Genomic DNA, 12,788 nt, shown 5'->3' on the forward strand with positions numbered 1-12,788 from the left:
AAGCCTAAATCTGTATTAAATAAAACAAAGAAACATTAAATAAGTGAAAAATACTAGTTTGTGGTACTTAATGAAAGGGAACATTAAAATTCATGAAAAAGTCAGATTAAGATCTTGTATTAGTTACTTTCTATGGCTGCAACAAGGCAAGGCAACTTCTAAAAGAAAATGTTTAACTGGGCTTACAACTCCAGAAGGTTAGAGTGCCTAACAGTGGAGCAAAGGCGAGGCAGCAGGAGTCTGTAGCTGAAAGCTTACATCATGACCCATGAGCAAGAGGCAGAGCTTGAGAACTCAAAATGGTATGGAGTCTTTTGAAACCTCAAAGCCCACCCACATACTTCCTTCCTCAAGGCCACACCTCCTAATCCTCCCCAAACAGCCACCAACTGAGAAATCAAACGTCCTAGACTTATGGAGGACATCTCATTCAAACCGCCACAGACAACACAGAGCTAGGCTGTAGGCCAGCCCAGTAACAACATCAATGAGCTTTCTAGCAATTTGCAAAATGGCAAATGAAGGAAACATGTAAAGACAAATATATATCTATATAGATATAGATATAGATAGAGAGAGAGAGAGAAATACATATATAATAAAAAATAAAGAATACCCTGAAAAATAAAAAGAATTTGGTTATACATGTCATAAGCTAGAATATATCCTGAACTATACTTTTAGATCCTGCTAAATATATACAAGAACTTAAAGCCAAGAAGTTGTTTCCCTGTGAAATGACTATTCAATAAGCGACTGCTCAGCAAGCTCTCATCATGTGCTGTGTATTATTTTAAGCCCTTCGTACACATAAGCACGTAAATCTTGAACAACACCTCCAGGAAACAGTTCCCATACCCTCATTTTGTATCTGCGAAATCAGGTTTGTCCAGTTATTAAGCAATGGAGGCAGAATTTCGACCACAAAGTTTGACTCCAAGATGAGAATCTTTTGATCATTCTACAGTATTTTCAGTAAATTCACACACAAACAACTAGCCAAAGCCATGCTTCGTTTTATATTGAATAGCTTAGTTCTAGATGGCTTAAATAGCATGAATAAAACTACAAAAGCACCAGGAGAAAGTGTGGACTTTACACTTTGCTTCTTCTTTAACAATTTCATAGATGTTACAATGTATTCTGGCCATCACCCAACAGTTTCACCACACCCACCAAACTTTTCGAACTTTAAAAAAAAAAATCTCAGCGTGACAAAGCCTCTTTACAGAGCACACAAATCTGAAAGTTAAAGTTTAAAAGGCTCATAGAAGCAAGGCATGTTGGTGAGCACACAACTTTAAGTTTAAAGGATTTACGGATTGTAGGCCTGGTGATGCGTTACTATGATTGCCACATAGTAACAGAGATGTAGACGGAAGGCTTGTGATGTCCAGATCAACCTGGACCACCTAGCAAGAGCCTGTCTCAAAAGAATCCACCAACAAAAAGGCCTGATTCATAAGCATTTTTAAACCATAATTAAAGTCAAATAAGCAAAGAGGTGATGCCATGATCATAGTGCATACAAGAGATAGACGTCAACATGCCCCCATGGAGAGATCTTTTTACACATCAACCAGATGATAATAAACAAGCCTATGGAAAAATGCATGAGCATTTTATAAGAATGAGAAAAACAGCTGAGTATGCTTGTGCACGCCTTTAATCCCAGCTCTTGGGAGGCAGAGGGAGGATCTCTGTGAGTTCCAAGCCAACCTGTTTAACATACAAAGTTTCAGGCTAGTCAGGGCTACATAATGAGACTTCATCTCAGAGTGAGAGAGAATATAACAGGTGTTTAATCTTACTATTTACTAAAGAAGTTCACACTTGAATGAAAACCAATTTTTCATTTATCTCATTGGCAGAGACATAATTGATAAAATCTGGTGTTGACTAAGATAAAGAGGCTGTAGCTGAGTGCTAACATATGTGAGGCCTTAAATTTGATGCAAGCAATACAAAATGAAAAATAATGTTAATAAATACTTTTTAAATGAAAAGCTCCCTTTAAAAAAAATACATAGAAATACATATGGCACTGTTTCTCAGAGAGCCACCTGGCTTTTCAGAATTTCAAGTATAACCTAGGAACTCTTCCAAAGATTTATTTGCGGAGACCACTTCCCAAATAGCCAACGTACCATGCACATAAAAATGTGATCAGAGCATCATTTAGAACAGCAATGTAAGTTGAAAACAGATCTTTTATCCTTTGATTAGGAGCTAACTAAATTAAGTAACAAAATATGTGACCATGTAATTTGTGACATGATTTTAAAGTCATTGTGATGGAATGACATTGGTTTAATGAAAATAATGAAGACACTGAATAGCAGATAGAGTATGGCCACAGATGCATAAAATTGCATAAAGAAACATGTGCATGCCTAGAAGGGCACTGACTAAATGCCAGCTGCATTTAGATTTTTCAACGAGTTTCACTCCAATTTCTATTTTCATATATGATTTGAATTTTTAAATGAACAAACAAATACCACTAAACAATTAAATAGAACAATACAGGGGGTGGTGTGAGAGCTATTATGCATTGTCAACTTGACTATATCTGGAATGAACTACAATCCAGAAGTGGAGGGTACATCTGTGATCTGGATCTTGAGCCTGGAAGACACAGTCCCCTTCTACTGCCTGCAGATCCCCATGTGGAAGGCTCAGCTCCTTCTCCAGCGCCATGTCAGTCCGAATGCTGCCATGCTTCCCACCATGATGATAATGGACTAAACCTTCAAAACTATAAGTCAGCCCCAGTTAAATGGTTTCTTTTGTAAAAGTTGCTGTGGTCATGGTGTCCCTTCACAGCAATGAAACCTTAACTAAGACAGACTGACTTTATAAGAGTAAGATGTGGGTTTCTTCCAATGGTTTTAACAAAATAAACTGTAGATATATAGGACGACATGGCTTTTCACAAGTTCATGTTCAAGGAAGATGCAGGGTCTCAGTAAATCAACACTTGGCATAACCCTTGTGTGTGTGTGTGTGTGTGTGTGTGTGTGTGTGTGTGTGTGTGTGTCTGATTTTGACAATACCTATTTTGTTTTGTCGTGCTTTAAAAACTGGGAGCATATTTACTTTCTAGAACTCTTTTTTAAGATATAAACTAGAAATACAAATAATTTGCCCATCAATAGCCATCTGCTGCTGCTGCTGCTGCTGCTGCTGCTGAGGAGTGTGTCAAGTGTGTGCACTCTCAAGGGCTCTACCTCAGGTACGTTTTATCTCAGCTTCAAATTCTCCAGTGAACTCTGTATTTCTTTGTTGAAAAACACTGCCATGCACTGAGCTCAGCTCAGAAATGTTTCACAAGATTCCCTTATCAGCCCATTAACTTCACCACGTGATGTTTGCCTCTTGCCAGAGCACAGATTGTCTTCTGGGGTCAGTGCTTCTCAACTGTAGTTACATATACGAGCCGCAAGTAGAAATGGCCTTTTATTAGTAACTATTAGGTATTAACAAGAAATGCAAAGCACATGAAAAGAGCAACAGATGTCAGGCTCCCCCAAAAATAAAAAAAAAAAAGTATCGAACTGACATTATTTTAAAAGCTAAAAGATCTAAATTCTTTGTCTAAACTATAAATTTAGTCTTAAGCCCTTGGAGCAGCAGTAGTTTTGTGGGGTTCATGTTTCTATTGCTACTTAAAAAAAAAAAAAAGTCAGGAGGATAGCATGATATCAAAGAAAAGAGCTCTCCTTAAAGCAGCCCATGTCTCATGGCAGTTCAGTGTTGTTTCCATGTTTGTGTCTTCCAGGAGTCACCTCATCTTTAGTTTGTTCAGGTGCTATGTTATGTTTTGTTTTTGTTTGGGGTGTTTTTTGTTTTTTGTTTTTTTCTTTTAACTTGCAAAGCTTTATTCAGGTTGTAAAGGCTGCAGATAGCATGTCTAAATCTATATCCAAGCCAGACTTTGCAGTCCCCTAGACAGACTCAGCTCTTCCTCCCTTTGGTCTCACTTCCTGTCTTCCTTTTTCTTGTCCTTCTTGCCATCCTTGGTGGCCTGGGAGGCCAGAGAGCCCCATTGCATTTCGAATGGCTTCATTGTTGGGATCCATGCCTGGAAGGTTCTCTAGGATGCTCTCATGGAACTCTGGGTCCTGCATCACTTCACAGTCATCCTGCTTCTTCCCTGGCTCTGATGTGTCCATGGCTGAGCTGGCATCGATGTCAGCTGACTCTGCTTGGCCAAACTCCGCCGGGACATCAGCACGGCATAGGCAATCTGCTCTTCCTCAGTCATGCTGCTGAGGCCAGGGAGCTCAGCGCGGCCAAACTCCTGCTGGCTGATGGTCATCTTCAGAAGGGCAGCATCTGAGTCTTCAGTCCCAGATGTAGCAATTCCAGCCTCAGCTGCAGAGGCTGCAGCAGCCCGACGTGCCTCCTGCTGCTGCCGCTGGTCTTCCACAGGAACACGAAGGGCTAGGGCCAACTCGGGATCAGCACTGCGGTCTACTCCAAACTCAAAGTCACTGGCACTGAGACCCTACATGGCACCACCTTCGCCAGTCAGAATAGGAGAGCTGATGAGAGCATCGGTCAAACTGGGCCCGAGAGACAATGTCACTAGATGTGATCCAGTTCGTCCTTGCTGTTCAATGTACTCACAAAGGCCATCAGCTTTTCTGTGCTCACCTCCTCTTCCCCAAAACTGATGATGTCGACATTCAGGCGTTTAGCTGGTATCACCAGATCCTTGTCACTGTCCTCCACAGGGACACCCACGAAGGCATCTTTTGGTTCTTGCCCTGCCAGTGCTTCAGACTCCAGATGGGCCACAGGGATGCCAGTACAGAAGGTGATCTTGCCCTTGGGTTGCACAGTGTGAAGGTTGGAGCGGAAGGTGAGTATGGTCAGCGCTTCACAGCTATTGGCCAGTGTAATGAGACCCACATTATTCCCAGCGTCGCTTCTGTTTTTCTGTTTTTTTTTAAGATGTATTTATTTATTATTATGTATACAGTGCTCTGTCTGCATGTACACCTGCAGGCCAGAAGAGGGCACCAGATCACATTATAGATGGTTTTGAGCCACCATGTGGTTGCTGGGAATTGAACTCAAGACCTCTGGAGCAGCAGTCAGTGCACTTAACCTCTGAGCCATCTCTCCAGCTGCTGGTCTTTGAGCGACCTACAAAGTTGACATCATTCTGCTGGGCCTATAGCCGGGTGGGAAGGAAGTCTCCATTGCGCATGTACTCAACTGTTGTCCACACAAACCATAATGCTCTCCAACATCATCTTGCCACCTTCCCTCTGTGGCCCAGCTCTGGGACTCTGGTGCTATGGGTTTTGTTTGGTTGTTTTCCAAGACAAAGTTTCTCTGTATAACAGCCCTGGCTGTCCTGGAACTCTCTTTGTAGACCAGGCTGGCCTCAAACTCACAGAGATCTGCCTGCCTCTGCCTCCTGAGTGCTGGGATTAAAAGCGTGCTCTAACGCACCAGCTTGGGAGCCATGATTTTTACATGCTCCTCGAGCCAAGGAAAGCATCAGCCTTAAATGATCATATGGAAGTTGTGAGTCCCATCCTACTAGTGTCAATACGGATAGGTCAGTTCATGTCTGATTATTTATTTAACAATCTCTCCAAAAGTAAGCTTTAATATGTTTCCAGGCTGTTACTGAATATAACTCACCATTTTAAACTGGGCATACTACAAAAAATACTATTTTTTTTACATTCTATTTTTAACTTATATTACATAAACCCATTTTTGAAGCTGTGTCATTATTAAGCATTTATTTGTTAAAATCAAAAGTTCAAAAGTTTTGATAAATGCAAAACATTGGAAAGTATGGATATTACTAGGGAAAGGAAAAAACAACAAGATGACTGGAACTGAGGAAGAGTAAAAAATAAGCACTAGATACAAATAACCTACAAATTACAGTCAGAGTATCTGCACATGGTGAAACTACTTTGTAACAAATTAAGACCCATTTATATTACATTTAAGTAACTTGCATATAATTCTATGACCATAAACTTTTTCCTTCCTCTTTAGAAAACATGTGTGTGATGTGTTACTTCTTTTAAAAATAATACTTTAATTAATTCTTTGAGAATTTTAATGTATTTTTATCATAGTTCACCTCCCCACCCCTAATTCCTCAAAGATAAACATCAATTCACTTCCCTACCCATCCAACTTTGTGTTCTCTCTCTCTCTCTCTCTCTCTCTCTCTCTCTCTCTCTCTCTCTCTCTCTTATTAAAGCCATCAAGTCCAATTTGTGTTGCTCAACTGCTCTTGGATGTGGTGCCTGCCCTCATGTCCAGTTGACCTATGAGGGATAGTCTTGAAAGAAAATGGACTCTCCGTCTCCCAGCAGCTATCAAGCGCCAAGAGCTAGGAATGGGACTTCATACTCACATCTCTCTGAGCAAAGACAGTTTTCAGTTTCACAAAAGAAAGCAAAACTAATCAGTTACATACATTTAACACATTACAATAGCAGCCCCTCAAAAAGCCTGAGTAGATATTCCTGAAACTGTGTGGTTCTAAACAGACAATATAAGTTTTCTTAGTCATCGAACCATTGATCTCATTAACAATTGTATTTAAGAATGAGCTTGCTAATACATACATGCAGAGCAAAGATGTAACTTTCAGGACCACTAAGGTGGTAGCCACTTACACCTGCTTCTCAACACCACCTCAACATTATCTCCACTTCTACTGCTTAATGTAGAGACCTAAGGCAAACTTTCTCTCAGTGGCTCACTTCCTCACATAAAGTAACTCATCTTTATCCCATTCCTACCTCTTCTCCAAGATTTTTTTCACTATACATTTGCAGTTTGTTGCTTTTCATAGTCTCAAATAATGAGCCTAAATGCCCTTTATTGTTTCATAAATATGTACAGTATCTCAGTTGTCTTTCAATAAGTTTAGGATGTATGAATCATATTTGGTAGTGATGCTAGCAATCTGGACACAGAGTCAGGAGTCTTGTGAGCAAGACAGCCTGGACCATGTACTGAGCACAATTCCAGTCTGGGTTACTTAGCAGGGCTGTGTCACAAAGTAAAGCTAGAGGAATCCTACTGCATCCTTCATCTACAGCCTTCAGGTTCTATCAGCTTACACATTAATTTAATTTATCTGTATTTATATTATTTCCAGTCTACTCTGTCCTCATTTTATAAAGTCTTCAATTTATTCACCTTATTAAAATTATGGGGAATTTTGCATAAAGAATTTTACTTAGTTTATAAAACTTTCTTCTTTGATCTCTGAATATACTAACTACAACTTAAAAAAGAAAAGAAAATGTATTTTCCTCCATGAAGTGTTTTGCTTCATTGATCCATTGTTTTCTTTATGGATCTACTGCTGCTATCTGGTTCCTTGTTTTTCTGAATCTTCTGACCATCTTTGATTATCTGTTCATAATTATGAAAGAGAGACAGAAGAGAGAGAGAGAGAGAGAGAGAGAGAGAGAGAGAGAGAGATGATTAATTCAAGCATATCATGTAAATTCCTTCTGCTGTTGAGGAAGCTGTCTTTTCTTAACTGACATCCCTGGAGACATGGGAAAATTGCTTCTATAAAATTTCATGTATTGGTTGGTAGTTTTATCTACATTATTGGGTTTCCTTATGTGTCTACCTCTCTTTTTCACCCCACTCGCTTCCAACACCTCAACACCAGGTAGGAGAGAAAGACAATGGTGGGGAGAGAAGGCATAGTTATCTTTGGCTACTTTCTGCTGTTTCAGGGTTGTTGGGTTCTTTAGAGCAAGTCCAATCTTTGTTTCGGGACATTTCCAACTCATCAAACTACAACAACAACAACAAGAAGGAGCAGCAGAGGGGAGCAGCGGCATCCTTCTTTGGAGTGCCCCAGGCTCTCTCTGGGCTCTGGCATTTATTCCCTCTCCAGAGTCCTGGGAATTAAGCTGTCTGCAGCTGGCAAAGATCATGCCCCTCTCAGAACCCACAGGGGGCATAGTCTGCTGCTGTGAACAATCTAAATCAGCCCCATATCCCACACCTGGGATTAAAACAAAAACATGTTTACATAACATAACTGAGTTTTTAACAAAACAAAAACTCCCACTATATTCATGTATACATAAAGCAAGTTCCACAACAGACTAAGATAATTGTGAGCCTAGCTATTTTAAGAACTTGGCAGTATACTTTTCTTCCAGTAAAACACAATAGGAAAAATGTTCAAATAAAAAAATCTATCCTAACTCACACAAGGCCAGAGACAAAAGAATTTACCTATGCTCTGATATTCCATTAGTCCATTCCTTAGATAAATACATGTTCCCTTATAGACCTTGAAAATGTCAACAAGTCTACTTATAAAGAAAAAGGTCATTTAATTTTTGAAGTGTTAGGAAGATGACCAGCTCATACTTGTTAGGTGAAATATGTATGTGTTGTCACAAGATTCAAACATTTCTACTCTATTCTTTTTCCCCTTGTTTACTTTTAATTTATTTTCATTTTTTTAAACTTTTATTTTTTATTAATTCATTCATATTACATCTCAATAGTTATCCCATCCCTTGTATCCTCCCACTCCTCTCTCCCTCCCATTTTCCCCTTACTCCCCTTCCCTATGATTGTGACTGAGGGGAACCTCCTCCCCCTGTATATGCTCATAGGGTATTGAGTCTCTTCTTGGTAGCCTGCTATCCTTCCTCTGATTGCCACCAGGTCTCCCCATTCAGGGGACGTGGTCAAATATGGGGCACCAGAGTTCGTGTGAAAGTCAGTCCCCATTCTCCACTCAACTGTGGAGAATGTCCTGTCCATTGGCTAGATCTGGGTAGGGGTTCGATGTTTATTGGCTCAGCCGTTAAAGGCTAGGCTCACATCCACTCTATTCTTGAGCTACTATCTTGAACAACAAAAAAATCCTGATAGCAAAGATTATTTTGAAAGGTGAATCAAAAGGCAGAAAAAAAGCATCCTGGAAGAAGGTGTAATGCTTAGCTTGAGGTAGTGAGAGTTTGAAGTAAGAATAATTTGAGAAAAAAAATAAAACTGAGGGTTTTGTTTGTTGTTTGGTATTGTTTGTTTCATTTTGTTTGCTTTTTAAGTTAACTTTTGGTCTTGGCTACAATCTTAGACTAAATTTATTTACTTTAAAATTTTTAATTTATTTTTATTCATGTGTCTGTGTGTGTGCTGCATGTATGCAGGTGCTTGAAGACTGAGATGAATCTGTGTCACCTATGTGAGTGCTAGGAAGGGAGCCAGAGTCCTTTCAAGAAGAGCAGGTGTTTCTAAGTGCAGAATCACCTCTATAGTCCCCTACATTTATTTCTTAACCATGGTAAAACATATTAGGCAATTTGTATACCTACTTACAAGTATTATAGATCTTTAAAATGCTTGATGAATATACAAACAGTCCACATGAACATGATTTTCTCCTTTCTTAGAACTTTTGGAAATATCCACAAGTAGAGATAAACTCAGCAAACAAACTATGGTGATACAAGAACAAGTATCTCTTTAAATTCATTGAAAATATTATGCGAACAAACAAAATGTTTACAGTGGTTACTTGCAAGACTCAGAGAATGGACAGGAAATGATCATTTTCACTGAAATTCTGCATAATTTTCTTTATTCCCAAGAGGGGTGTATTATCATTACAAATCAGGCAATCTTTAAAAGTCATTTTTAAAACATCATTGTTTAACCCAACAGTACTAGCACACATGGAATAAAGAAATGATATGGCAAAATTCATGACATACATATGATAGGTGATAAATATATAGGTTTTTTAGTACAATGCTCTCCTGAATTTTTTTGTTTTTGTTTTTTTTTGTTTTTTGTTTTTGTTTTTGTTTTTGAGACAAGGTTTCTCTATGTAGCCTTGGCTGTCCTAGACTCACTTTGTAGACCAGGCTGGCCTCGAACTCATAGTGATCCGCCTGCCTCTGCCTCCTGAGTGCTGGGATTAAAGGCGTGCGCCACCACGCCCGGCTCTCTTGAAATTTTTATCACAAATGTTTGCCCAGTTTTTCCTGGTTATCCCAACTTTTTAGTTTTAGTTTAAGTTTCTTTTCACAATCATTTGCTTTATGAAAATACCATCCTCTTATTCACAAATCATCTCATTAGAGAACATTAATTTTTTAAAGATTTATTTATTATTATGTATACAGTGCCTGCATGTACACCTGCAGGTCAGAAGAGGGCATCAGATCACATTATAGATGGTTGTGAGACACCAAGTGGTTGCTGGGAATTGAACTCAGGACCTCTGGAAGAGCAGCCACTGCTCTTAACCTCTGAGCTATCTCTCCAGGCCCAAGAGAACATTAATTTTAAAAAAGCAGCCCATGCATTTTGTTTGGTTGGTTATGTGTGTGTGTGTGTGTGTGTGTGTGTGTGTGTATGTGTTTTCAGATTAATTGTCAATATTTAAGAGTTTCAGGTTCTGCCAACACAGGGCCACATCACATGACCAGTGGGTCATTACATTTGCCTGAGCCTTGAGCCCTGAGCCCTGAGCCCTGAGCACACCTCACTCCCGGCCAGACCAACAGGTCTTGGATGTGGGTACCTTCAGAATTCCTTGAACACTGACTTTCCTTATAGCACGCTGGAAAGCAACTTTTTACCTGCAGAAACTGTAAAGGACACTGAGTACCAAACGTATTAATGCTGTTACTGCGGGGCAGAGGGTAGGCAGGAGAAAGTGGGAGAGTAGCAGTTGGAACATTTCTTTGAGAACTAAGTGAAATAAGCTCGGCCAGAGGGACAAAGGTTGCATTCCCCCTCTCACTTTTGGAATCTAGTGGGACAAAGAAGAGAAGACATGCAAGTAGATGGGGAATCATCAGAGAAGAAGACCAGCCAAAGGGAGGGATGGGAGGGAAGGAAGGAGATGCACTGGTGGATGGGACCCAGATACACATATGCGGAGGGTGTCACAACAAACCCCATTGCTTTATGCAAGTAATGTACAGAAACTAAAGGAGAGAAAAAAAAAAAAAATGAAACCTCTCCGCTGGGCTTAGTACACAACCAAAAGGAGTCTGCTGGGAGATCAGCTTAAACAGCCTGCAGAGGATGAAAAATGAACCTGAGAAAAACAAACTGGAGTGAATGTTTCCAAGTGGAAACAAAGTGAAAAATTATTTTTTAAAATTTAATTACATACAAAATAAAAGAATATTTTCCCTACTTCTAAGTCACTGTGCTATATGATCCCGCGGACCCAGAAGGATTTTGAGTTTATCTCGCTTTTAAAAACACGCCCAGAGACAGGGTCCTTGGTCTTCCGAGTCTTCCACCCATGACGCCACTCTAAACCCTCGGACAGTAAACAGCCACCATTTCCCCGTTTTGCTTCTCTTCCTGCTCAGTGCAGCAGCCAGCAAAGATAAGGGCAGCTGCTGTAAAATTCCCATTAACTTCCCCCACCACGGCCCTTCCTCTCCACAGCGCTTCTCCTGTGGGTCTGGCATTTGGCAAAGCGCCCACATCAAGTGCTGGGATCTTTTCCTGCTCAGATGGGTCTGTTCATCACACAGGGTCACAGACCTTCAGTTGTGGCCTGCATACACTCAGAGCAGACATCTCACCCCAGCTTGACCTCTGTGGAAGGGAGCCGAGGGCCTGAGCAAGACTGCAGCCAGGCCTAAACAGAGTTGGCATCTGCCGTCTGTGCAGACTCCAGATCTGTAGCTGCAGGCTACATGGGAAAAGGGATCTTTATCCACTGTCTGCCTTGATCACAGCTAGGGGCCTAGGTCACAGCATCATTGAAGGATTGCTGAATGTTTTTTGAATGTGTCTCCACTCACAGAGTGTTAGAAATCTGTGTTACTTAGGCCCAATCCCTTATGATGATGTTATCATCCTCAAATGCTCCACATGGCCTCATTTGCTCAATCCAATCATGGAAGTATTGAGACAGGTAGGGCTGCTTTTTATAGTATTACCTCCAATTTACAGAAGGGAAAATAGAACTTGAGAACTTGGTATGGCTGACTCAACGTCAAAAAATGTGCACTGGGCTCCCTGGTACTACACTTTCATCCAGGACAACATAAACTACAAAACTGATGTAGCCTTTTATAGAGAAAAACACACTATCCAACACAGATGTCCTGTAACAAAAACAACTTAAATAATTAACCCCAAGAATCAGCACACAGGGCTCCAAGAGATCAAAAGTTTCTACATAGTTTAAGAAGTTATCAGTGGAATGAATGGCTCGCAGAAAGACCAGCCAAATTTCAGACAGGGCTCTGATAGTCAGAATTTATAAAAAAAACAAAAACAAAACTGTAAAAATCAAAGACAAAAAAACGTAAACTGTTGATCAAGGAATGGGCTAACGAGTTAACTCCCTCAAAAGAAGAAACGTAAAAGGCTAATGAGAATTTCAAAAACGCATTCAACCCCACTAGTCATCAGGGGAAAACAATTATAACCACCCTGAGATAGCACCTTACTGATCAGAATGGCATTACAAGACATCTGACAGCAGCCTGGGGATAGTGACGCATGCCTTTAATCCCAGTACTCGGGAGGCAGAGATAGGTGGATCTCTGTGAGTTTGAGGCCAACCTGATCTACAGAGTGAGCTCCAGAACAGCCAGAGATACACAGAGAAACCCTGTCTTGAAAAAACCAAAAAAAAAAAAAAAAAAAGAAAAGAAAAAGAAAAGACAAGAAATCTGATAGCAAATGCTGGCAAGGATGTGGGCAAAAGTGACCTTTATTCACCGCTAGTAGGAGTGAAAACTAAAAAGCCATTATATAAATCATTATGGAGG

At 40.2% G+C, this 12,788-nt stretch overlaps 1 pseudogene; it reads right to left on the reverse strand.

Moving 5' to 3' along the window:
- Window positions 1-3,979: 3,979 nt before the first annotated feature.
- LOC127196132 (26S proteasome non-ATPase regulatory subunit 4-like) lies at window positions 3,980-5,264 on the reverse strand (annotated as a pseudogene).
- Between the last annotated feature and the right edge of the window lie 7,524 nt (window positions 5,265-12,788).

The sequence above is a fragment of the Acomys russatus genome, chromosome 12, assembly GCF_903995435.1.
Source record: "Acomys russatus chromosome 12, mAcoRus1.1, whole genome shotgun sequence".
NCBI lineage: Eukaryota > Metazoa > Chordata > Mammalia > Rodentia > Muridae > Acomys > Acomys russatus.